The sequence below is a fragment of the Pristiophorus japonicus genome, chromosome 12, assembly GCF_044704955.1.
Source record: "Pristiophorus japonicus isolate sPriJap1 chromosome 12, sPriJap1.hap1, whole genome shotgun sequence".
Classification (NCBI taxonomy): Eukaryota; Metazoa; Chordata; class Chondrichthyes; family Pristiophoridae; genus Pristiophorus; species Pristiophorus japonicus.
This window is the reverse complement of record NC_091988.1, coordinates 146,891,182-146,918,638: the sequence shown is the minus strand read 5'-3', so window position 1 is coordinate 146,918,638 and position 27,457 is coordinate 146,891,182. Positions and strand designations below refer to the sequence as shown.

The following is a 27,457-nucleotide window of genomic DNA, read 5'->3' as shown; positions in this document are numbered from 1 at the left end:
ATTTTGTTTCCAAACCTCTACATACTAGAGTTAAAAAATCATTTTAATAATAACTTTTATTTATATAGTGCCTCCAAGGTGCTTCATACAGACACACAGATAAATTTGACACTGAGCTACAGAAGAAATTAAGGCAGACGACCAAAAGCTCGTTTAAAGAGGTAGGTTTTAAGGAGCATCTTAAAGGAGGAAAGAGGTAGCGAGGTGGAGAGGTTTAGGGAGGGAGTTCCAGAGCTTAGGGCCCAGGCAACTGAAGGCACGTCCACAGATGGTTGAGCAGTTATAATGAGGGATGTTTAAGAGGCCAGACTTTGAGGAGCGCAGATAGCTTGCGGGAATGCGAGGCTGAAAACGATGAGAGAGATAGATAGGGGCAAGTCCATGGAGTAATTTGTAAACAAGGATGAGAATTTTGAAATCGAGGCGTTGCTTAACTGGGAGCCAATGTAAGTCAGAAAGCACAGGGGTGATGGGTGGTCTTGACTTGATGCAGGTTAGTACACGGGCTGCTGAGTTTTGGATGACTTCAAGTTTAGGTAGTGTGGAATGTGGAAGGCCGGCCAGGAGTGAGTTAGAGTAGTCAAGTCTAGAGGTAATAAGGCAGGAATGAGGGTTTCAGCAGGAGAAGAACTGAGGCAGGCAATGTTACTGAGGTGGAAAAAGGAGGTTTTAGTTATGCCGCGGATATGTGGCTGGAAATTCATTTCGGGGTCAAATATGACACCTAGGTTGCGAACAGTCTTGTTCACCCTCAGATTGATACTAGGGAGAGGGATGGAATCAGTGGATCGGGAACGCAGTTTGTGGCGGGGACCAAACAAAATGGCTTCAGTCTTCCCAAGACTTAATTGAAGAAAATTTCTGCTCATCCAATACTGGATGTCAGACAAGCAATCTGACAATTTAGATACCAAGCAGGTGTCGACAGAAGCGGTGGAGAGGTAGAACTGGGTGTCGTCTGTGTACATATGGAAATTTTCATGTTTTCGGATGATATTGTCAAGGGATAGCATATAGATGAGAAATAAGAGGGGACCAAGGACAGATCCTTGGGGGACACCAGAGGTAACGATGCGGGAGTGGGAAGAGAAGCCATTGCTGGAGATTTTCTGGCTACAATTAGATAAATAAGAATGGAACCAGGCGAGTGCAGTCCCACTCAGCTGGACGATGGTGGAAAGGCGTTGGAGGAGGATGGAGTGGTCAACTGTATCAAAGACTGCAAACAGGTCCAGAAGGACGATGAGGGATAATTTACCTTTATCACAGTCACAAAGAATGTTATTTGTAATTTTGAGAGCAGTTTTGGTACTGTGGCAGGGAGAAAGCCAGATTGAAGGGATTTAAACATTGAATTCATGGAAAGATGATCACAGATTTGGGAGGCAACACATTCATGTACTTTGGACAGGAAAGGGAGGTTGGAGATGGGGTGATAGCTAGTAAAGTGGGGTCAAGGGTTGTTTTTTTTTATAGGGGTGATGACAGCAGATTTGAAGTAGAGGGGAACAGTACCGGAGGACAACGAACCTAAAATTTTTAGCTAACAACTGAAATTCAAAATTTCATTTAATACCCATTTATGGAACCACTGCACCAGTAATCAATGTTCCAAAGCTGGCTGAAAAAAGACTTCTATTTCTATAGTGTCTACACGACTTCAGGACATCCCAAAGCTCTTTACAGCCAATGAAGTATTTTTTGAAGTGTTGTCACTGTTGTAATGTAGGAAATGCTGCAGCCAATTTGCACACAGCCAACTCCCACAAACAGCAATGTGATAATGACCAGACAATCTGTTTTAGTGATATTGATTGAGGGACAAATATTGTCCAGGTCATCAGAGATTGCCCTCCTGCTCTTCTTCGAAATAATGCCATGAGATCTTTTACATCCAGCTGAGAGCAGACAGGGCCTCAGTTTAATACCTCATCCGAAAGATGATGCCTCCAATAGTGTAGCACTCCCTCAATACTGCACTGGAGTGTCAGCCTAGATTTTTGTGCTCAAGTCTCTGGAGTGGAACTTGATCCCACAACCATCGGACTCCGATGCAAGAGTGCTGCCACTGAGCGACGGCTGAACCACAAGTATAACTCACATTGATTTTCAAACTCTATATGCACTGATGTGATTGCCTTCTTAAAATATAACTTCTCAAATGGTTACAAGATCAGTGAAAACTGGCCTGCAGCATGCTGAAACTCTGATGGTACGTGTGAGAGAATGGCAGGCTGTGTGTTACGGGCTTATCAGTTGTCTTGTGTTGGGAAATACTAAGCAGAGGCCAACACTTCCTCTGAAGCGAGTAGAAAATAAAAAGGAGGAAGGATCACCCACTGTCATTACACCACATTCCCTTGCAACAGTTTCAGAGCAGAACTGGCAAGAGGCTACTGCCCAGCCCCAAGGCTATGCATGGTGTGGGAAATCCACGAGAGAGAAGACGATAGTATCTTTATGACAAAGAACTTAAACAAAAATACCCGTGTGATCTTTAAATGAGAAAATTATTTTTTCAGATTGAGACAGAAGAGTCTGCTTTACACAATTAATGAAGATGCAGCAAAGAATTGAACAGATCTTTGACAATGTCTGTAGCACCAATTCAGTTTGTTTCTCTGGGCTGAAAACAGTTATCTGTTGAAGCCTACATGTTAGCACTAGCTAACAGAACAGAAAAATAAAATGAGCTCCAGGGCATTTCCGTGCAGCATCCTGTAGATTGTTGCCAGGATAGCCTTTGTGCGCGTTCTATTTAGTCCCTTGTACAGTCCTTTCCGAGAAAACACACGACAGCTCTTGCCAGAAATGTGGTTAACAAGAGCTGCCAAACATCACTGCTATGGTTAGCACATCAAGTTACAATCGTACAAAGCTGATAGTCCTAGACATCTTGCATTATAAAAAAAATAAAACCCCTAAATAGCTGATGCAGTGAAGACCAGATGTTTAACTGCAGCCCTAGGGTATTTGAGTTCCCTTATTTGCATAGTTTAAAGTAAACATTTTAGTATCATACGTCTGCATTCTCACCAGCAATGTATGCATATATGCTAAATTTGTATACCACAAGGTATCTTAAGACAGCTTTTTTTTTAACCTAGCTAAAAGCTATGAGGCAGCAGCAATTTACAAATTTTGCACATTTTAGATTCTACTTACAATATATAATCAGGTTCAATTTTTGCAAAGGAATTATCAGTTCTCAAAAAGTAAAGATAGGCTAGTACACTATATTGAAAGTCTAGAAAATGTTTAAGAAACTAATCAATTATAAGGTAGCTACATGCTTAATAGCACTGAAACTTGTCACACTCTATTCTGAGCGCGACTGTTAGCAATACAGCACATGCGATACATAGATTTGAAAATGATTTTATTTGAAACAAATGGATTTAACATCTTTAGTTCTGCAGAATATTTTAATTGCATTATCTCACACTATTGTGCTGAGCAAAATGAAATGTCCATCGCCATCAAATGTGCCTGTGTGAAGACATTTCCTGCTGCAGAGTTCAACAGACTGGCTAAAAGATACAAGTTCAGAAAAACTGAATACATTCCAGCACCATTCAACTTTTGCACAAGCATTATGCTATGAATTTGGGGACATGAAATAAAAGCAGCTTTAGACATCATAATTTGGAAATGTTCATTTTGTTAACACCAATGAAACCTGTAATGCTGCTCAGGAAGTTACTGGAACATAATCAATGGAACTCATCAATCTTCAATGGCACTGACACTTCCTTCCATTTGGACCCTCCCCTTATCTTAACCACTCAAGGTATACAAGTGTTTCTGATGCAAAAAATTGATTTGGGGAGTGCAGGGTGGAGAACGAGACACCAGCATAGACACAAATTCAGGCCAAAAAGGAGCGATTTGTGAGGAAGGAGGAGGATGCAGCAGCTCAAAGTCCCAAGAAACAAAGAAAATAGGTGCAGGGGTAGGCCATTCGGCCCTTCGAGCCTGCACCACCATTCGATAAGATCAGGGCTGATCATTCCCTCAGTACCCCTTTTCTGCTTTCTCTCGACACTCCTTGATCCTTTAGCCGTAAGGGCCATATCCAACTCCCTCTTGAATATATCCAATGAACTGGCATCAACAACTCTCTGTGGTAGGGAATTCCACAGGTTAACAACTCAGTGAAGAAGTTTCTCCTCATTTCAGTCCTAAATGGCTTACCCATTATCTTAAAGACTGTGTCCCCTGGTTCTGGACTTCCCCAACATCGGGAACAATCTATCCGCATCTAAACTGTGCCGTCCCGTCAGAATCTTGTATGTTTCTATGAGATCCCCTCTCATCCTTCTAAACTCCAATGTATAAAGGCCCAAAGTTAATCCAGTCTCTCCTCATGTGTCAGTCCGGCCATCCCGGGAATCAGTCTGGTGTACCTTCGCTGCACTCCCTCAATAGCAAGAACGTCCTTCCTCAGATTAGGAGACCAAAATTGAACACAATATTCCAGGTGAGGCCTCACCAAGGTTTGTACAACTGCATTAAGGCCTCCCTGCTCCTATACTCAAATCCCCTAGCTATGAAGGCCAACACACCATTTGCTTTCTTTACCACCTGCTGCACCTGTGTGCCAACTTTCAATGACTGATGAACCATGACACCCGGGTCTCATTGCACCTCCCCTTTTCCTAATCCGCCACCATTCAAATAAAATCCTGTCTTCACGTTTTTGCCCCCAAAGTGGATAACCTCACATTTATCCAGATTATACTGCATCTGCCATGCATTTGCCCACTCACCTAACCTGTCTAAGTCACCCTGCAGCCTCTTAGCGTCCTCCTCACAGCTCACACTGCCACTCAGTTTAGTGTCATCTGCAAACTTGGAGATATTACACTCAATTCATTCATCCAAATAATTGATGTATATTGTAAAGAGCTGGGTCCCAGCACTGAGCCCTGCGGCACTCCACTAGTCACTGCCTGCCATTCTGAAAAGGACCCGTTTATCCCGAATCTCTGCTTCCTGTCTGCCAACCAGTTCTCTAGCCACGTCAGTATATTACACCCACTACCATGTGCGTTGATTTTGCACACCAATCTCTTGTGTGGGACCTTGTCAAAAGCTCAAATACACCACATCCACTGGTTCTCCCTTGTCCACTCTACTAGTTACATCCTCAAAAAATTCCAGAAGATTTGTCAAGCATGATTTCCCCTTCATAAATCCATGCTGACTTGGACCGATCCTGCCACTGTTTTCCAATAGCGCTGCTATTTCATCCTTAATAATTGATTCCAACATTTTCCCCAACACTAATGTCAAGCTAACCAGTCTATAGTTACCCGCTTTCTCTCTCCTTCCCTTTTTAAAAAGTGTTACATTAGCTACCCTCCAGTCCATAGGAACTGATCCCGAGTCGAAAGACTGTTGAAAAATGACCACCAATACATCCACTATTTCTAGGGCCACTTCCTTAAGTACTCTGGGATGCAGACTATCAGACCCCGGTGATTTATCAGCCTTCAATCCCATCAATTTCCCAAACACTATTTCCTGCCTGAAAAGGATATCCTTCAGTTCCTCCTTCTCACTAGACCCTCGGTCCCCTAGTACTTTCAGAAAGGTTATTTGCGTCTTCCTTCGTGAAGACCGAACCAAAGTATTTGTTCAATTGGTCTGCCATTTCTTTGTTCCCCATTATAAATTCACCTGAATCTGACTGCAAGGGACCTGCGTTAGTATTCACTAATCTTTTTCTCTTCACATATCTATAGAAGCTTTTGCAGTCAGTTTTTATGTTCCCGGCAAGCTTCTTCTCGCACTCTATTTTCCCCCTCCTAATTAAACCCTTTGTCCTCCTCTGCTGAATTCTAAATTTCTCCCAGTCCCAGGTTTGCTGCTTTTTCTGGCCAATTTATATTCCTCTTCCTTGGATTTAACACTATCCTTAATTTCCCTTGTTAGCCATGGTTGAGCCACCTTCCCCGTTTTATTTTTACTCCAGACAGAGATGTACAATTGCTGAAGTTCATCCATGTGATCTTTAAATGTTTGCCATTGCCTATCCACCGTCAAGCCTTTAAGTATCATTTGCCAGTCTACTTTAGCCAACTCACGCCTCAAACCATCGAAGTTACCTTTCCTTAAGTTCAGGACCCTAGTTTCTGAATTAACTGTGTCACTCTCCATCTTAATAAAGAATTCTATCATGTTATGGTCACTCTTCCCCAAGGGGTCTCGCACAACAAGATTGCTAATTAGTCCTTTCTCATTACACATCACCCAATCTAGGAAGGCCAGCTCTCCGGTTGGTTTCTCGACATATTGGTCTAGAAAACCATCCCTAAGACACTCCAGGAAATCCTCCTGCACCGCATTGCTACCAGTTTGGTTAGCCCAATTAATATGTAGATTAAAGTCACCCATGATAACTGCTGTACCTTTATTGCATGCATCCCTTATTTCTTGTTTGATGCTGTCCCCAACCTTACTACTACTGTTTGGTGGTCTGTACACAACTCCCACTAGCATTTTCTGTCCCTTGGTATTCCGCAGCTCCACCCATACCGATTCCACATCATCCAAGCTAATGTCCTTTCTTACTAGTGCATTAATTTCCTCTTTTACCAGCAATGCCACCCCGCCTCCTTTTCCTTTCTGTCTATCCTTCCTAAATGTTGAATACCCCCGGATGTTGAGTTCCCAGCCTTGGTCACTCTGGAGCCATGTCTCCGTGATGCCAATTTACATTATACCCATTAACTGCTATCTGCGCAGTTAATTCGTCCACCTTATTCTGAATACTCCTCGCATTGAGGCACAGAGCTTTCAGGCTTGTCTTTCTAACACACTTTGCCCCTTTAGAATTTTGCTGTAATGTAGCCCTTTTTGCTTTTTGCCTTAGGTTTCTCGGCCCTCCACTTTTGCTTTTCTTCTTTCTATCTTTTGCTTCTGCCCCCATTCTACTTCCCTCTGTCTCCCTGCATAGGTTCCCATCCCCCTACCGTATTAGTTTAACTCCTCCCCAACAGCACTAGCAAACACTCCCCCTAGGACATTGGTTCCGGTCATGCCCAGTCATGCATTCAGTAACATGAAAGGCAACAAAAGACAGTAGCAAAGAGTTTAGGCCAAATGGAGAGAAAAAAAAAATTGAGTCCTCAAATTAAAATGTTTTTTTATTGATGACTCATAGAAGAATTCTAAACCCAGATTTGTGTAAAAGTAACTGGTGCAGGAGGTCAGCACCAACAAAGCAATTTCAGTCATCCCTTGGAATAGAACTAACAGTTCACTATTTAATGATAATACTTAATTTGCTTAGATACGTGAGTGCAAGGTTAATTATGCACAATGGGAACTTTATTGCCAAAAAAGCTCTATTCATGATACAGGTACTACACATCGTCAGACTGTAAGACACTGTTTCATAACCTGCAGTAGCTCAACTCAGCCTTAGCTCAGTGTGTCTCGAAGTCAAAAGCTTGTGGGTACCAGCTCTACTTGTCAGACAACAAAAGACAACTCCAGTGAAGTAGAGAGTGCCTTGCTGTCAGAATGGATGTTAAAACAAGGCTCTATTTGCTCTTGAGTAGATGTAAAAGATGTAAAAGATACCATGGCAGCGTTTGAAGAACAAGGGAGTTCGTCTGGCCAACATTTATTTCTCAAGCAACATCACTAAAGCAGATTATCTGGTCGTGGGATCTTGTTATGTGCAAATTGACTGCTTTCCTTTCCTTCATTCAATGGTGACTACACTTGAAAAGTACTTCATTGGCTGTGAAGTGTTTTGGGATATGAAAGGTACTACTACCATCACCACTATAGCACCTTTAACATAGTAAAACGTCCCAAGGCGCTTCACAGCAGCATTAGCAAACAAGATTTGACACCCAGCCACAAGATGATATTAGGGCAGATTCGGACAGAGGTAGATTTCAAGAAGTGTCTTAAAAGGAGGAAAAAGGTAGAGAGATTGAGGGAGGGAATTCCAGACCTTGGGGCTTCGCCGATTAAAGGCATGACCACCATGGTGAGGTGATTGAAATCGGGAATGTTCAAGAGGCCAGAATAAATGCATGACCTTTCTTTAAATCTGCATTTACGCTTGCTGCAAAAAAACCTTCAATCAGAGAAAATAGCTGGCAATGATTTTAAAAATGTGATTCAAATTGCAGAGTTTTGCGATGTTGAGCATGAAATTCACTGTTGCATATGATACCAGAACCTTAATTAAATTACAACCTTGTAATTAATAACAGTTATTTAGTATCTTAGACTAAAAAAGGCAATCACATGGAAAACACTGGCCACAGAAATAATCAGACCATTTAAGTTGATCAGCTGGAATTTAGGAATAATGTGAAAAGTGCCCGTAGTACAAGATTTGGGGGATATTTCTTCAAACCATCTAGCCCAAGTCAAACAGAATACCCTAATAATCCAATTATAGTACACAATAATGCCTTCAATGTGAACAAAATAATAATTTGAACTAGAAATTGGTTATAGTTTAGTTTAAATGAGGAACTTTGTTGCAGGAAAAATATAATATTGTGGTATCAAAGATTACAAGCTAGACTTTCCACCTGTTCATTTTCAATGGATGGAAAAATCTAGCTTTACTTCCCTATTCTAAATGCATGAATACTGAATTTGAGGTAGTATACTGACCACCAGATTATAAATGATTTCAAATATTATCAAGCTCCTTATATTTTAATACAAATAAATTTATTTTCCAATTCACCCATTAAATTGAAAATAACTAGCTGCCTGCTGAAAACAGGACAAGACACGCAGAATCTCGGTGTCCCCTTTGATGCTGAGCTGAACTTCAAATCACATATCCTAGCCTTTACCAAGGCCGACTCACTTTTGCAACATCGCTTGCATCTGCCTTCACCTCACTACGCCACCACTCTAATCAACGCCCTAATTATCTTCTGGCTCAAGTTCTCCAATGCCTCCCTCACTGACTTCCCATGTTGTACTCCACCCCAAGCTCCAACGTAGCAATAATTCAAATCACCTGCATCCTAAACCACACCAAGACCTGCTCCCTTTGTCACTGTCCTTGCCACCCTATATTGGCTCTACACTCCAATGCACGAATTCAAAATCCTTGCTCTCATTTAGAAGCTTCCAGGTTTCATAGAAAAGGGGAAATTGAAGGTGGAAGAGGATCGAGGAGGCTCTTAATTGTGCAAGAGGGAGTGGTCTCTGTGGGTACGGGAGAGAATATTATTGCAGCTCATTCAATGGTTTTACCACACATGACTCCAAAGATTGAACATTCCTTTTAAAAAAATAATAAAGTGCACTTGGGGTGCAGGTATTTATTGCCTAACCCTAGGTGCTCTGAAGGAGATCATGAGTAACTCATTAGAGTATCCAGCCTCTGCTCTGCTCTTGTAGCCAGTGTTATGGCTGGTTGAGTTAACTTTTTTTTAAAATATCCGTTCATGGGATGTGGGTGGCCAGCATTTATTGGCCATCTCTGACAATGGTGTGCCCCAAAATGTTGGTGGGGAATCTGATGATGGTGATGCCTAAGTTCTGAGGGAGATGACTGTACTTGCTCTTGCTCAAAATGGTCATTGCCTGACACTTATGCAGCAGAGATGTCATCCCGGTCCTGCTGTAGGCTGGCAAGGGCTGCTTTATTATGAGGAGTTGTGAATGGAGCACATCACATTGTGGAATCATCAGTAAGCGGCTCCACTCCTGATCTGATAATGGAAGGAAGATCATTGATGGAACAGCTGAAGATGGTTGGGTCAAGGATGCTTCCTGGATGAACTCTTGCAGCGACATCCTGGGGCAGCGGTGATTGATCGCCAACAACCATCTTTCTTTGCGCCAGGCCTGACCTCAGCCACTTTTTCCTTTTGAACACCCCGCAGTTTGGGTAGGGTCTTGGGTGCCATACTCGATCGAATGTTGCCTTGATGTCAAGGAGAGAAACTCTGCCATAGGATATTTACTACAAATTGTTATATAGACCGAAATGGGAAAATTGCATTCCTGGCCTGTATAGGCATTTGGATGTGCAGTAGGTGTCAGAAATTTTCAGCACAGGAGGCGGCTATTTCGGCCCATCGTGTCCGCACCGACCAAGAGCTATCCAACCTAATCCCACTTTCCAGCTCTTTGTCCCTAGGTTACGGCACTTTAAGTACACATCCAAGTATTTTTTTAAATGTGGTGAGTCTTTCTGCCTCTATCGCCCTTTCAGGTAGTGAGTTCCAGACCCCAACCACCCTTTGCGTAAAGAATTTTCCCCTTGTATCTCCTCTATACCTCCTCCCAATTACTTTAAATCTATGCCCCCTGGTTGTTGACCCCGCTGCCAAGGGAAACAGGTCCTTCCTATCCACTCTATCCAAGCCCCTCATAATTTTATACACATCAATCAGGTCTCCCCTCAGCCGCCTCTGTTCCAAAGAAAACAGACCCAGCGTCTCCAATCTTTCCTCATAGCCAAAATTCACCAGTCCAGGCAACATTCTTGTAAATCTCCTCTTCACCCTTTCCAATGCAATCACATCTTTCCTGTAATGTGGTGACCAGACCTGTACGCAGTACTCCAGCTGTGACCGAACCAGTGTTTTATACAGTTCAAGCAGAACGTCCTTGCTCCTGTATTCCATGCCTCGACTAATAAAGGCAAGTATTCCATACAAGTAATTCCATGTGGCATATTAGATTTTAAACTTTGGCTCATACACATTTTATTCTTTTAGAATTGAATTTTTTGAAAAACATTTAAATGCATTCAGGCATGTAGTCATGTAGTCTCAGGTTACAATGTGAAAGAAGTGCATACCTTATGATTGTGCAAAGTGGAGGAGTTTAGGGAGAGTTCCAGATTGTAGTGCCCAGACAGCTATGGAATCTGCCACCAACAGCAGAACAATTTGAGAAAAGGGGCAGGGTGGGGGGGGGGGGGGAAAGAATATAAAGAAAGACACAATCAGAAAAACAGAGGGCACATAGTGGCACTTATTGAAGGGAGATTGTAGAGGCTAAGAGGGCACCTTAGAGATTTGTAATAAAAACAGAAAATGCTGGAAATACTCCGGCCAGGCAACATCTGTGGAGAGAAAGAGTTAAAGTTTCAGGTCGATGACCCTTTGTCAGAACCTGAAATGTTAACTCTCGTTTCTCTCTCCACAATGCTGCCTGACCTGCTGAGTATTTCCAGCATTTTCTGTTTTTAATTCTGATTTCCAACATCCGCAGTATGTTGCTTTTCCAATAGAGATTTGTAAATGAACAGGATTACACAGACCTTTCTCAGGCATTGTAGTCACTAGCAGTCCTGTAAAATTCACTCTATAATATAAACCAGACAAATTGCAAAGTAACTGGAGCAAAGTGAAATACATAATCACTTCTACAGTTCTATAATATGAAGAAATATAATGTGCCTGCTGATTGCTTCTCCATTACAACTGACTAAAAAAGTGGTTAAGTAGTTGATGATGGCTCTAACCTAGGATCAACACGTTTCGTCACACACAAATGCAAATCTATCTTTCTTTCACTGAAGAAACCATTGCGATTATGGGGTCACGTTTCAGCCCGAGTTGCTCCTATTTTTTTGGAGCAACTAGTTTAGAATGGAGTATCTTAGAAATTGCAATTCTCGGCATTTAGTTTGCTCCAGTTCGAGCGAGTTAGAACAGTTTCATTTTAGAACAGATTTTTTTTTCAAAAGCGGGCGTGTCCGGCCACTTATGTCTGTTTTGCAAGTTTAGGCAGCGAAAACTTACTCCAAACTAACTTAGAATGGAGTAAGTGTAGATTTTTGTACGCTCAGAAAAACCTTGCCTGCACTTAGAAATCAGGCGCAAGGAACGAGAGGGTGGGGGGGGGGGGGGGGTTGGTTTAGAAACATGAAACATCACTTTTGCAAATAAAGAGCCATCATCAATAATAAATGATAAATAAATCAACCAATAAATCAATCAAAAAAAATTAATAAAATTAAAAAAAAATCAAATAAATAAAAAATTAAGTATCTACTCACCTACTGCAACCCGAGAGCCCTCAAACAGCGCGCTGGGATTGCCCCCCCCCCCTGAAGAGGAGGGAGAGTGGGGTGAAGAGGAGGGAGGGAAAGAGGGGGGGAAGAGGAGGGAGGGAAAGAGGAGGGGGGGGGGAAGAGGAGGGGGGGGAAAGAGGAGGGGGGGAAAGAGGAGGGGGGGGAAAGAGGGGGGGGGGAAAGAGGAGGGGGGGGAAAGAGGAGGGGGGGGGAAAGAGGAGGGGGGGGGAAAGAGGAGGGGGGGGGAAAGAGGAGGGGGGGGGAAAGAGGAGGGGGGGGGAAAGAGGAGGGGGGGGGAAAGAGGAGGGGGGGGGGGAAGAGGAGGGGGGGGGGGAAGAGGAGGGGGGGGGGAAGAGGAGGGGGGGGGGGGAAGAGGAGGGGGGGGGGGAAGAGGAGGGGGGGGGGAAGAGGAGGGGGGGGGAAGAGGAGGGGGGGGGAAGAGGAGGGGGGGGGGAAGAGGAGGGGGGGGGAAGAGGAGGGGGGGGGAAGAGGAGGGGGGGGGAAGAGGAGGGGGGGGGAAGAGGAGGGGGGGGGAAGAGGAGGGGGGGGAAGAGGAGGGGGGGGGAAGAGGAGGGGGGGGGAAGAGGAGGGGGGGGGAAGAGGAGGGGGGGGGAAGAGGAGGGGGGGGGAAGAGGAGGGGGGGGGAAGAGGAGGGGGGGGGAAGAGGAGGGGGGGGGAAGAGGAGGGGGGGGGAAGAGGAGGGGGGGGGAAGAGGAGGGGGGGGGAAGAGGAGGGGGGGAAGAGGAGGGGGGGGGAAGAGGAGGGGGGGAAGAGGAGGGGGGGGGAAGAGGAGGGGGGGGAAGAGGAGGGGGGGGGAAGAGGAGGGGGGGAAGGGGAGGGGGGGAAGAGGAGGGGGGGAAGAGGAGGGGGGGAAGAGAGGGGGGGAAGAGAGGGGGGGAAGAGGAGGGGGGGAAGAGGAGGGGGGAAGAGGAGGGGGGGAAGAGGAGGGGGGGAAGAGGAGGGGGGAAGAGGAGGGGGGGGGAAGAGGAGGAGGGGGGGGAAGGAGAAGGGGGGGGAAGAGGGGGGGGGGAAGAGGAGGGGGGGAAGAGGAGGGGGGGAAGAGGAGGGGGGGAAGAGGAGGGGGGGAAGAGGAGGGGGGGGAAGAGGAGGGGGGGGGGAAGAGAAGGGGGGGAAGGAAGAGAGGGGGGGGAAGAGGAGGGGGGGGGAAGAGGAGGGGGGGGGAAGAGGGAGGGGGGGGAAGAGGAGGGGGGGGAAGAGGAGGGGGGGGGAAGAGGAGGGGGGGGAAGAGGAGGGGGGGGAAGAGGAGGGGGGGGAAGAGGAGGGGGGGGAAGAGGAGGGGGGGGAAGAGGAGGGGGGGGAGAGGAGGGGGGGGAAGAGGAGGGGGGGGAAGAGGAGGGGGGCAGAGGAGGGGGGGGAAGAGGAGGGGGGGAAGAGGAGGGGGGGGAAGAGGAGGGGGGGGAAGAGGAGGGGGGGAAGGGGGGGGGAGGAGGGAGGGGGGAGGGAGGAGGAAGAGGAGGGGGGGGGAAGAGGAGGTGGGGAAGGGGAAGAGGAGGGGGGGGAAGGGGAAGAGGTGGGGGGGCAGGGGAAGGGAAGAGGAGGGGGGGGGAGGGGAAGAGTGGGGGGCTGCACGGTGTTGGCCGGAGAGGAAGCCAGGCAGACGACTTCGCGCGGGCCCTGCCGAAGACGTTTGGGGGGCGGGGGGGGGGGTGTGTGCCGGAGACAGCCAGACCGGGAACGGGAGCTTGGGGGTGCCGGAGCGGGAGGGGAGGCCGGACCGGAAGCAGGGGCTGAAGCTGAACGGGTGGGGGGGTGGGGGGGTAAGAGAGCGCCGGATCGCGAGCTGAACGGGGTGCGGCCTAGCAGGAGCTGCAGAGGAGGGAGGTCCAGTCCAATCTTCGCTGCCCCAGTCCAATCTTCGCTGCCCCAGTGAGCCCATTCGGCCAGGGTTAGGGGCGCCGTGCTTTGGGCCCCCCCCCACACAGCCTCGGGTGCCTGCACATGCGCACACACTCTAGCGCGCATGTGCAGAGTTCCGGCACGATTTTCAGCACCGGGACCTGGCTCCACCCCCCACAGCTTGTGCTGCGCTGCACTAAGGGCCTGGAACGTTCCAGCAGCGGGGAGAATACTGAGGTAAGTTTTAGGCGCGGTTTTGAGCATGGAAATCAGACGTGGCTCGCGGGGCTGTGCCGTTCTAGGCGCGGCCCGAAACTTGACCCCTATATTGCACCCTGGATCTCTCCCTCGTCTCTGCTTCAGTCTCTTAAAGATGCAATAGTCTCTGCCTCAACAATTCCCTCTAGCAAAGCATTGCATGCTATAACAGCTCCATAAAGACATTTCAACTAACCTCACTCCTTACTCAGTCATAATTTTTAATTGATGGCCTCTATCTTCCCAAGCAGGGGAAACAGTATTTCTTCAGTCACCCCATCAAAAAAACCTTCTGAAATCTCCTCTTGGCATTCTCCACTCCAGTGGAAAATTGTCCCAGTAGCACCAATGTCTTCATAACTACAATTTTCCATTCCTCGCATCATCCTGATGAGGCTGTGTTGCATGCTCGCAATGGCTTCAATGTTATTTCTACAATAGGACATAAAAAATTATACTGCCCAACTGCCTTGTACAACTTTATCAGTATCTTAGCTCTTGTACTTGTGTCTATTTATAAAACTTAAAAGTGCCACTGCTCTTTTTGTTTTACAGCTTTATTTAACAGCATTTTGCATTTTCAGGACAATATGTATTTGGCCCATGTCTCTGTTCATCCACCAAGTATATACCCCCATTTTTTTTAGTTTTCGTCCCACTATGTGCTTTGTTGATTGCAGAAATTATTTTTGTTTCCAAGCAGCAATCATTTATTTGACACTTGGTGCACATAAATTATATTAAAGGACGTCCCCAGACTACAACAAAAGGCAAGTGTCAAGTACAGGTACAGCAACAGAGAACAACAGTGGAGTACAGGCAGTTAATTTAAGTAGCTAACTAGGTTAGTCATTTAACCAGATTGCATTCACTTGCAGTTCCTGTTGTATACTAAAAAAATAAATCCTGGTACTGCGTAGAGGAAGTTGTTAAATAAGCAGCTTGACATGTTTAGATATGCATGTTTGGATTAAAAAGGTGGTAATATTTTGGATCCATCATGCCTTACAGGTAACATTTGAAAAAGCTGAGGTAACATTCAGTATGGACATGTGCTTTGGTCTCATTCAACAGATACTCCTGAAGCAGGCTTCCCCTAGACCTCATTGAGATTATCCAGTAAATAATTGAACCACACACACCAAGATGCTCCCAGTCAGTGGCCTCAACTGTAGTGCATAAATTAATTAGATTATATATATTTTTTAAATAGCCCCAAACCACTGTTGGCCTCAGTGTGCCCGAGAAAAAGAGGAAAAACTGTCCAGGGTCTGTATTCCCAATTGGTATGCAGTCACCCCATGCTGGAAAAGTGAGTGCATGGATGTTGTACAAATACATGGCTGAGCTCAACTATGTTGTATTATAGGAGGTGGAGAAGGGCACAACAAACAGCCTGCTGGCTTAACACATTAAAAATGGATATCTAGGTGAGGTACCAGAAGATGTACCCCAGCAAGGAAATCAATGAGTGGAGAAAATTGGACATTTTATCCGCAGATAACAGTATTTGTTATGCCACTCTCCAATCCAACAAGTACATACTGGTCTTGTCACAGTTCATTCTGAAGTGTGATTACACACACGACCTTCAAATGAACCCATGGATAATCAGTCATGCCCATAACCAAGTGTTTGATCACAAGAGTTACTGCTGTAATTTAGGGATCAATTTTGGCCCACCCCTTTTTTCGGTGCACTTACCGGAGATGCGCCGCTTTTCTCCGTTCAGAAGTGCGCCGAAAAAATTCCTCCTCACTTTGACCGTTGTCCGGCCTCCTCCCTGTGGTCGCGCTGAAAACAGTGCCGGGACGTCTGCACATGTCCGCGCACGTGTAATAGCTCCTCGCTCCCGGCCTCTCGGTGTCTTGCTGCAATCACTGTGTGGGAGGGACCTGATGTCGGCCAAATGTTGCTGTGGGTAGGGTTAGTTGATTTGAAGCTTTACTCATCTAGCAATCACACCGGGAGGCCACTCGACCAGGGCTAGGGGCAGGCAGGCAGGAGAACTGACAGAAATCATTGCAAACAAATAGTTGTTTAAATTAGTTGAGAAATTAGGGCAATTTAATTCAACTATCTTTTACTTCTTTGATTTTTGTAGTTTAAGCTTGAATGCTTCTGTTGTACAGTGAATTAACTTTGCAAAGTTTGTCATATGATGTCCTGTGTAGCTGTTTGATCCTATTCACATTCTTTAGTCATTAAGTTTATTAGTGACCAAATTAAATTTTAGTCTTTTGAAACTCACTCGGTCAAAGCTTGGGGCGGGCAGGAGATCGGATAGAAATCATCCAGGCAGGAGCACTATCAGTTCTGCTGACCTCCCGCCCCTATCCCAGGCCGAATGGCCTCCGATGTACCTACCTGCGCTGATTTCTTTACGCTCCGCAAGGGTTTTCTGAAGTGGCCATATACGCTGGCCTCAGTAGATTTGGAGTAACTGTTAGCTGGCCAAAGTTGCCTAAATGGGCAGAACTGGTGTAGGTGGCTGGTCACACCCCCTTTTGAGAAAAAAAATGAAACTTAAAAAAAAAATCAGTAACTAACTCACTTACACTGGTGCAAATTGATTGTGCAAAATGGGGATTTTTAAGTTACGCCAGAAAAATCATGTTACTCCAAAAAAAAGTGGAGCAACTCCTGGCCAAAATTGAGCCCAAAGTCATTAACCATACCAAGATACAATGAGTAAAACTGTACAGTGGTTCTCAAACTGGGCTCGGCAGACACCTCGGGGTTAGTAGACTTTCCAGGGGGTCCACTAAACAATGAATATTGAGCAGGGCCAGCCTTACGGGACACGTGAAGGCGCACTCCGCTCCTACCTCCTCAGCGGCAGCAGGAGGCAGGTCTGGTGCGAGCCGGGGGTGAAGTGCGGCTACATGTGTAGCGTAGTGGGCTGGCTGTCTCATGTAGGAGGGGAGTGCACATGGAGGAGCGATGAGAGCAGTACGAAGATCGCCATCGTCAAACATCACACCAAGCATAGACAGACTCTGAAGTGAGAGCAGGCACACCCATCTCACTGATGTCTGGAAGTAAATACATGTTTTCTTAAATTCACTATTAAAACACTCTTTACATGCAGCACTTTCATATTATGAGTATGATAAAGGAAGGGGGGCTACAATTACTGATCCATTTGCAAAGAGCCCTTCAACCAAAAAACTTTGAGAACTACTGCTGTAGAACAAACAAGGCTGACTCCCATTCAAGGAACAATGTCTGCTCATTAACTCTTGAAGCTTTAAAAAAAAACGCACTGTTCAAGGTTATATCAAAAAAGTTAAAATTAGATAGGGCAGCTTATGATTGGGCAGCTTATGATTTGCCAGCTTATATTTCTTCATTTAATCAAGCTATTTACATATACTAGTCTCAATTAACTAACCTACAGTTTGCTGAATCAACTAGAAAGCAATTTTTGATACAGGTACACAGTGTGATGTCCGAAATCCGGAAACCTCGGCTGTTCCGGATTCCGGAACGTCTTTGCTTGGGCCGGGGTAGGTGGGGTCGGGGGAAGAAGACAAGGTTGAGCCACCAAGGGCGAGCCGCTAAGGACCGGGGCAGGCTGCCGGGGTGAGGGTTGGTTGCAGAGGTCGAGCCGCCAAGGCGGGGGAGTCCGGATTTCAGAACATTTTCCGGACCGGCCCGGTGTCTGGATTTCGGATGCTCAACCTGTACGTGCATTTTATTTAGCTGCTTTCTTGTACAAAGATACTGTACATTATTATGGTTTGGACCAGCAGATTTATTTATAGCACCAGGTTAGTTACAACCTACACATGATCAAAATACAGGCAGAAGTTCCAAGTCTCATCACCAAAATAAAGTAGAGTAATTCCAGTTACCTCATTTTAAGTTCTCCACACCACCTTTGAGTAGTACTGTTGTGCTTAATCAAACAGATAACAATGGGCCCAAGTTTCCACAAGAAAAAAAACGGGCGCCCCTCTGAGCTGGGCGTCCGTTTTTCGTGCCTAAAACGGCGCCTAAAAAAATCCTCGGTATTCTCGACCTACTTACAGGTTCTCTGGCCTGCGGCGCAGCCAGCACGAGCTGTGGGGGGCGGGGGCAGAGCCAGGTCCCGGCGCTGAAAACAGTGCCGGGACCTCTGCACATGCGCGCTACAGTCGGCACGCAAGTGCAGTAGCTCCAGGCGCCGAACTGTGTGGGAGGGGCTTGAAGCACGCAGCCCCTAGCCCTGGCTGAATGGCCTCACTGGGGCTGCGTGAATGAGGCTCCTCCCACAGCCAGCTCCTGCTCCCCCCCCCCCCCGCCGACCAGACCCGACACCCGCTTACCCGCCCCGAGACCCGCTCCCCCCCACCCCCCGCCGAGACCTGCTCCTCCCCCCCCGACTGACCCGACCCGCGCTCCTGTTCCCCAACCCGACCCCCCTCTCTCTTCCCCCCCCCCCCCCCCCCCCTCTGCTCTCTCTCTCAGCGGCACGAACAGTTGCAGAATTCTCCCTGGCTGAAGCACTTTCACACAGGTAGGAAGATGGTTTATTTAATCTTTTCGTGGCTTATAACTGTTTATTCAGGTTGGATTTATTTGTATAATATTTGTACAAGTATAAATAAGGATTTATTGTCGAATTTAATGAGTTCCCTTCCCCCCCACCTCGTTCTGGACGCCTAATTTGTAACCTGCGCCTGATTTTTTAATGTGTAGAACAGGTTTTTTCAGTTCTACAAAAATCTTCACTGGCTCCATTCTACTTTAGTTTGGAGTACATTTTCACTGTAGAAACTTTCAAATCAGGCGTCAGTGGCCGGACACGCCCCCTTTTGAAGAAAAAATTCTGTTCTAAACTAGAACTGTTCTACCTGACTAGAACTGCAGAAAAAAAAAGTGGAGAATTGCAATTTCTAAAATAGTCCGTTCTCCACCAGTTGCTCCTAAAAATCAGGCGCGAATCATGTGGAAACTTGGGCCCATTGAGTGTGCGCGTGGCTTGCTCGGTCGTTTCTCTTGTCGGATGCTGTTTTTAAACTTTGGATTTTCCCTTTCTCCAATTAGCTATTTTCACATCCTATCTTCTTTTAATATCTGTTCATTTCCTCAGTGCGATGGTAATCTTACTTCCTCAGTCAGTTTTAACGCCAGCTTTTCAATAAAATCCATTTAACTAATTTTCTCTCTCCCTTCCCCTCACCCTTTCGTTGTGTTGATCAGCCCCACTTTGATGGAGCTGCTGTGCATTTGCAGCAATTACTATTATTCCACTTGAAATCATATTTGGTCACCAAGAACCTTGAGTATAGGACCTGCACAGTAACAAAAGCTGGTGGAGCCAAATTTCAAATCAATCAAGTCAAACTAAAACACCAACACCAATACCATTTATCTTGATAATCTTCTATTTACATTGCAGCTCCAAATGGTACAATCAGGACAGTGGCAACACATGTGCCTACAGTACCATTGTTAATTAATATGAACAATTTAGACCTTGGAATTAAAAACAATTTCTAAACTTGCGGTCGACACCAAATTTTTGGGGGGTGGGGGTCAATAAGGCCATAACAAAAGCCAACCAAAAACTAGGGTTTATTTCCAGAGGGATTTAATTGAAGAGCAGAGAACTTATGCTAAACTTGTATCGAACCTTGGTTGGACCACACTTGGGAGTACAGTGTACAGTTCTGGTCACCATATCATAAAAAGGATATAGGGGCACTGGTATGGGTTCAAAAATGATTTACAAGGATGATACCAGAACTGTGCGACTAGGCCCATCAGGAAAGGATGAATAAGTTGGGTCTCTTTCCTCTTGAAAAGAGAAGGCTAAAGGGGTGACTTAATTGGGCCTTTAAAATTATGAAAAGTTTTGATAGAATAGACAGTGCTTCCACTTGTGGGGATAAGCAAAACTAGAGGCCATCAATACAAGATAGTTACCAAGAAATCGAATAGGGAATTCAGAAGCAACCTTTTGACCTAGAGAGTGGCGAATAACAGGAACTGCAAGTGGATGCATAAAATGGAACAGAAGGGTTATGCTGATAGAATTAGATTAGGAAGAATGGAGCATAAATGTCAGCGTGGACTGATTGGGTTGAATGGCCTGTTTTGATGCTGAATATTTTATGTAATTCTAGTACCAGTGTTTAACAAGGAGAATCAGATAGGGTTACTGACAATGATCGATACTTACAATGTCCAATTGAAAGAGTCAGGTCATTGGGTCAATACAGAATTGAACTTGGATATAATGCCTTCCCTTGAACAGCGTGTCGAGACTTTCAAGGTTCAAACATGAATAATAGCCACATATGCGAAGTAGAGTCGGCTAACTGTTGACCATTGAGCAGTAGTGATGTAAAATTGCAGCTAACCTCTCTTTCCTCTCCCAAGTCCTTGAATGTGCTATCACCTTCCCAGTCCATGCCCAACATTCCTGCAACACCATGTTAGAATCTCTTGAGTCAGCACTGAAACTGTCCCAACAATGACATCCTGTGATTGTGGTGAATTATCCCTCCTCAACCTCGCTGCAGCCTCCGACATGGAACACCACACCATCCTCCTCCAATGTCTCATTTATTGTCTCACTTTAGTAGGTATCATTTTTGTACAAGAGATCTCACTTTTGGCAGCTCACATTTTTCCTGTAAGGCTGTCTGATTGTGTAGCTTGCTTGTGGGCATCTCACTGGTGTATGGCTCACCTTGATTTTTGGTGTATGGGTTTTCCTGGTTTTGTGCACATTGGAGTCTCACTTTGGCAGATCTCACATTTTGTGCACATTGGAGGGGGACTCACATTTTCACATCTGGGGCGTAGCTTTGTGATCCCGGAGTGAGGGGGGGGGGGGCATTTTGTCTAAGGGACTTGCGTTTATGGGAGCCCGAGTTCATGTGTAATCATATGTAGCCCATTCACTGACCAGACAACCTTGCTCCATCTGATGTCTTTTACAGATTCATCATCTCCCCGATTTGTTTATTCAATGCCTTTATATATAAAACCCAGAATCCCATTTGCCCTTGTAATGGATTTTTCTACCTGCAATAAAGTTGTAAGGATCTGTATATTTGTGCGCCTAAATCTTTATAATGCTGCACACTGCATTGAGAATTTCACCATTTAGGTTGTATTTCCATTCCATCTTCTCCCAAAAATGCTTCACTTCAACATTTAATTAAGTTGAACTGCATTTGCCACTCATTCAATCGCGTAACTGGTGTACATTTTGCAACTGTCAGAGCAGCAAATTAAACTTGAACTCACGACCAGAAAAGTTTTCTTAGAATGTACAATTGTGGTTTTCCCCTCTGTGCACACATGTTGCACTCATCAAGTCTTATACCTTCAGATCTACTTCCTCATTTATAGAATATGAACCGACTGACATAGGCAAATATTTCTCAAATGTACCATTGTTTGACTGGTTTTTATAATCCTGTGATTTTTCCTGGAAAGACATCGGCTGGTTGCCAGTATTTACAGTATGAACAATATTTAATTACAGGGCAGAGAAAGAGTAAATTGCAGTAGAGAGAGAAAGTGCAAGGGCTGACAAGCTTCGGGCAGAAGAAACAACATCTATTTTTAATGAGTTAAAGGCATCGCTTTTGTGATTGGTAAAATAAGACAGTGCAAGGTACCAGAACAAAAGCTTTGCTTGTTACAACATTCCTCAGCTACATAGTGTATCTAACAGAAAACGAGTACAGGTTATAGGTTTTACTGATAAGGAAATACATTTGAGGTGCATCTCTGAAGGATCCCCACTTCCTACCTCCTGTTGTCAGCTTGGGGTTTTCTAGATAAATCAAACATTTAGAAACTTGAAAAATGCAACTGATTGTACACCTTTATGCTTTATTCTGCTGAATTGCCATTGTGCAAGAAACTCAATCAGCAGGAAAACTAACTACATTCTCAATTATGAATATATTTTGTAAAAAGGCAACTAAAAGACTATTGCTGCCCCCACTAGTTTGCGAAATATTGCTAAATAACCTATGCAATTTACGTAGCTCATAATTAGTGTATTTATCCACATTGTCCAAAATGGTGAAAATCCCCATCAAGGCAACTGGCAGCACTGTGGATTTGAATTATGTACTTGCACCAAGAGCGAGGTTCAAATCCAGCCTAAACTGATGGGATGCAAGTCCCCACCTGCTCAAGGAATTCAAGTGAAATGGAGTTCAATGTCTGGATTGGAAGAATCCACAGCCCAAATTTCAACACCAATTGGCAGTTTCACTCAGAGGGTTGGCTGTCAGAACTGGAAAATTCAAACTGGTGCTGAAAGGAGTGGAACAGTGGGGCTGATTTTGGTTGACTTCGCATAGCAGGCAGGTGGTATTTTAATATCAATGGCAAGTTGTCCCCACGACCTGCGCTATCGACAGCTCACCCATTGGGAGGACGGGATAACGGGATAACGACCAGAGCTCCTGCAATTCTTAAACAGGAGGTGCACTTTTTCATGGCTCACAATGGAACAGTTTCTCCACAGGAAATGACTACAGGCAGGGCCCTCAGGTTTGCAGATAGTCATGGGGGTACTGGTAGTGCAAGTTACAGTAGGAGGGAAGCTCTTTTCCAAGTGATGGCTGCCAGGTGCCCAAGCACCTCCATGGGCCCTCCATGTAAGAGTTCTCCGCACCACCCTGAGCATCTCAAAGATGCTCACACTAGTCTGACACACTTAAAAAAAAAAAAACAGGATCATAAGAATAAAGTCACAAACAAAAATAAAAAAATGAACACAAGGCCCGTTTAAATGTTATGATGCAAATAAATAGGCTTGCTCTGCAACTGTCTGTCTCTCCAGATGAAAACTGTTTGGTACAATTCAAGTATTGGGCAAAAAGTAGTTTTTTTTGCAGAATATTTCTAGAAAAATTTTCAGCACTTCCTGTTATTTTCCAAAACACTGGAAATATAATGCTGCAACAGAAGTTTATATTTCTAAGAAATGTTTACTGTGATTATCTGTAGGACAGTTTGAACAATTATGGCACTGATTTCCTGAAACAGGAAAGACTGGTTAAACAGCACACAGTTTTTTAGGTCATGTGTAAACAGATTTTTTTTTAAATGTGTAACCAAATTTTTTTAATGATGTGTTATACTTTTCAGAGATCTAATTTGCACATCTATTTGCTGTAAACACTGTTCCAAGTTTTTTACTAGTGTCAGCTGTGGCTTAGTGGATAGCACACTCGCTTCCGATTCAGAAGGTTGTGGGTTCAAGTCCCACTCCAGGGACTTGTGCACATAAATCTAGGCGGACACTCCAGTACCGAGGCTCCGGAGTTCTGCACAGTCGGAGGTGCTGTCTTTCGGATGAGACGCTAAACCGAGGCCCTATCTGCTTTCTCAGGTGGACATAAAAGATCCCATGGCACTATTTCAATCAATATAACAAAAACAGATTATCTGGACATTATCACATGGCTGTTTGTGGGAGTTTGCTGCACTTCCCGCATTACAATAGTGACTACACTCCAAAAGTACTTCATTGGCTGTAAAACGCTTTCAGACGTCTAGTGGCCATGAAAGGCGCTATATAAATGCAAGTCGTTCTTTCTATTATTCCAAATATATTCTCAAAGCCTTGATATTCACTATTTCAGTTAAATACATGGGCTTGGAGTCAGACATTGCTGGTTTTGCCAAGGTGGAATTTGACCCAAGTTTCCGTGCAAACTCATTAGCATAAATCCAAATGTTAACTCCCCCATGAATCAGTGCAATCAAGCAGCGTAATCATTGTATGACTGGAACAAGGCATCCTCCAGTATCATGAAGAGGATTGAGATTGCCAAGAAATTATCCATTCTTCAACTTTTTAAACAATTGATGATTTCTGCAGCTGAGCAATTGACTGATGCGTTTGGTCTTACTTTGTAATTGACTTCAGTTGACTGCTGGTCAGGTGATTAATGTGTAACCTGTGCGTTTGAGAATCTGGTCATTATTTGACTTGATGCCACAGAGATTAAGCTTTTACCCGAGCAGAAATCATGCGAAACTCCAATGAACTAAATTCTAACATTGCTGCTCAAATTGTAAAATTGTAAGCAGAGAAAAAAAAGAGCAATCCTTAAACACAATGCAGTACAGTACAGTATACGCACCTCCTCCATCAACCTCATGGCTGCTGCCACATCTCCAACTGCCTGTCTGGATAAGCCAAAACTTCCTCAGGCTCCTGAAAACACCTTTCACTTCCAATCGCAACTCCATCTTTGGCTGCCATCTCAAGCTTAGCAGATATGTGCAAACCCAATGCATTGCTCAATTCTAAGCTGAGCAGTTCCCACATTGTTCAAAACTTCTGATTCCAATACCTGATTGATGACTGTTTTTTCAGCCATCTCTGTTCCCCTCCTCTGGGATTCTCCCTCAGCATCTTTTTCTTCCCTTCCCCTCCCTTCAAAAATCAATATCCTCTTCAAATTATGTTTTACTGTCTCTGCTGGACCTCTGTTTAGATCACCAATACATTTGTTATCCACCCCCTCGTAAAACACGAGGTCTGTATCCAATGACCATTAGATAAATAAATATGGTAATTGCTGTACTGCTACTCTACACAACAGATACCATTAGCACCCATTGGGTTTTTTTGCAGCTGTTTTCTATTCTACTTTAGTGAAAATTTCAGCATCCACAATCTGCATTTCAACTTTTTAAAGTTTGTAAAATAAAATACAGCAATTCACTTCTTATTGCAGTTTATCTGGCTAAAGCCAATGGTCAATAACATTCAAATTCGTTACAGCAGAAAAAAGCCCCGCTGTTCCCAATTTCAGCCCCCCGGGGCATTGTTATTATTATAAGCCAAGACCTTGTTGAGTTAATAGCTTCACAGGGAACTCCTGTAGTCCACAGCATTTTAATAGACAAATAATTACATAAACAGACATCTTTAGCACCCTTACCCTTTTCTCCATTAGTTGACTGTTAAATTATATTTAAAACACGCAAGACTAAAACAGTTTTGAATTGGCTTATAGGAGATTGTGCGCCACTATACCATCCCAAGACCATTCCCCAGCCAAGACACTAGAAACATGCTCCTAGGCCATCACTATTGTTTCTCTTGATTTTAAAGATATAAAGCAGCAGCCAGTGGTTATTCACGTGTTAGTTCTCTATCTTTTTCTCTCTCTACTTAACTGGATGCCTTCCCAGACTGCATGATCACAAAGCTGTGTGAGCTGTGATTATAAATCAGCAGCAAACTCTGTGACTATGTAAAATCGCAACCACGAACTTGTCACTCCTCGTCTTCATTCCCCCATGTGTCCTACATTTCATGCAGTGCAGTTTTACTGCCAATTCTTGCTTCAAACTTCTCCAATAAAATGCAGCCATGGCTATTATAGTTGCAGCCATCGCAACATTTATAAGTTGGTAGACTTTCTTCCAAGATTTCCCCTCTAAAAATACCATTGGTATATATAACTTGGAGCGTTAAGTCAGGAAAAGCACTGTTATAAAATGTCATTTTCAAGTGTGATCCACTATCTGCCCTGCAAGCTACAAACATTTGCCTAAAACTAGTTCATATAATTTAAAAAAATATTGCTACCGAAATTAATGGCCTCATCAGTTTTCAACTACAGACATATTGAATTTAATAAATGATGGCGGGTAAGGTTGTAAAAACAAGTGAAAGCTAAATTTATGCATCAGCCCTTTAACTTTCCTTAGCTTTGCCTCAGAATTTAGAATTTAAAAAAAACTTCAATTCTGTACAGTACTGGCAGCCAGACATGCATGAACAAATGAGTTTTGTTTGGGAATCCACTGGCTAAGACAAGAATCCAACCACACCCTTCTAATCAAAGAAAGCAAAAAGTACTCTGAGTACTTTAGAATTTCTAATATTTTAATCAATACTTATCTACCAATTAAAGCTCCGGGTATCCAAAAATATTAAATTATCCTTACAGCAAGTATCGACACTTCCACTACAGTATCTGCACTTCCACTACAGTATCTGCACTACCACAGTTGGATAGTCTCCTTTTGAGACTCCAGCATCTATTTCCTGAAATCCCCAGAACATTTCAATTTCTATTATCCACCGGATTAGTTTTTTTTTACTAGTTTCTTGATTTAAAGGGGTGTAGATGCAAGGTAGAAAATAGCCAATGCAAGCAATGTATGCACCACTGCAAAAAAGAAAAACAATGTCGAAATGTGAGTAGAAGCCAATATATTTTAAGGACCAAAAGCATGCAAGTGTAAGAATGAATTAAAGATGCACCAATTTTAAAATGATTACTTACTTTGTAGGGTCTTAATTGTCAAATATGTACCTCTGTGGTGTGTTGAGGGTGTACATGTTAGCTTGATATATTCGAAGAGTGCACTGAAGCATCATGGCATTTCAGAAAGGCAGTATTTGACATGGTTTGATATGCCCATGTCATATAAACCCTCTTGGACCTGCACCATTGCATCAGTTCATTTTGACCAGAAGCTAAACTGAAGCTAATGACTGAACACTAAATCTTTAAAACTACAAGATAGGCAATTTTACCTTTTGCTGCTCACTCTTCACATTTCATAAAAGCATACAAAAAGTCGAAGAAATTTAGAAAAGGGGTGCAAAGGCCCTTAAATTGGAGCCAGCTGCTGGGACTGATCTTCCAAAGGTATTGTTCTATGCTAGTTTATATGTAGAAAGCAGTATTTCGAATAAATGAGAAATTCTCCACATGGCAGGCTTGCAAATACTGTACTATCAATAAGAATCCTATTGAGAACTGCGCAGGGAGTTGCCTTCGAACAGATGGAATGATCCTCAACTTATCCCTTGCACTGCTTCCCTGTAAGATGGTAGCAGTGTGAAACACACACTATCTGCTGCTTTGTCACCAGATGTCATATATCCTTGCATCATACACTATAAAGAGCTTTGGAGGATGCTTACATTATTCCACAAGGGAGATATAAAACTTAGAGCTCGGCAAAAAGCTGTGCAATAGAAATGTTCCATTCTGGCGCAAGTGGCCAACAAAATAATACAATTTCTTGACTGAATTGAAACTGGAAAATGACATTCAAACTGGCCCAGTGTTTTTAAAGCCAAAAACTGTTCAGGCAGAATGTCAGATCAAATGCAACTGATTCATAATAGAAATCTGCACAGCTTGCGAATTGATTATTATGAATCAAACTTATGCATTCAAGAGATTCAAACCATGGGTACATTAACCGAAGGGAGGCAGCAGGGGCACAATTTGCAAACAGCTTGCATAAAATGAGATACCAGTGGGTGATGGCCCAACAATCTAAGCCAAATGAGTCATGCAAGATTGATACAGC

At 44.2% G+C, this 27,457-nt stretch overlaps 1 protein-coding gene across 6 annotated transcripts in view; it reads right to left on the bottom strand.

Annotated features, from left to right (window-relative positions):
* LOC139277496 (tyrosine-protein phosphatase non-receptor type 1-like) overlaps positions 1-27,457 on the bottom strand; it is a 133,478-nt gene that overhangs the window by 64,361 nt on the left and 41,660 nt on the right. Inside the window, exon 1 of one of the 6 annotated variants that reach the window (XM_070896015.1) lies at positions 14,337-14,363. The exons of the other annotated variants lie outside the window; for them this stretch is intronic. The gene's annotated coding sequence lies outside the window, so the exon portion shown is untranslated. Of the gene's footprint in view, positions 1-14,336; positions 14,364-27,457 lie in introns of those variants that run through there. 6 annotated transcript variants of the gene reach the window in all.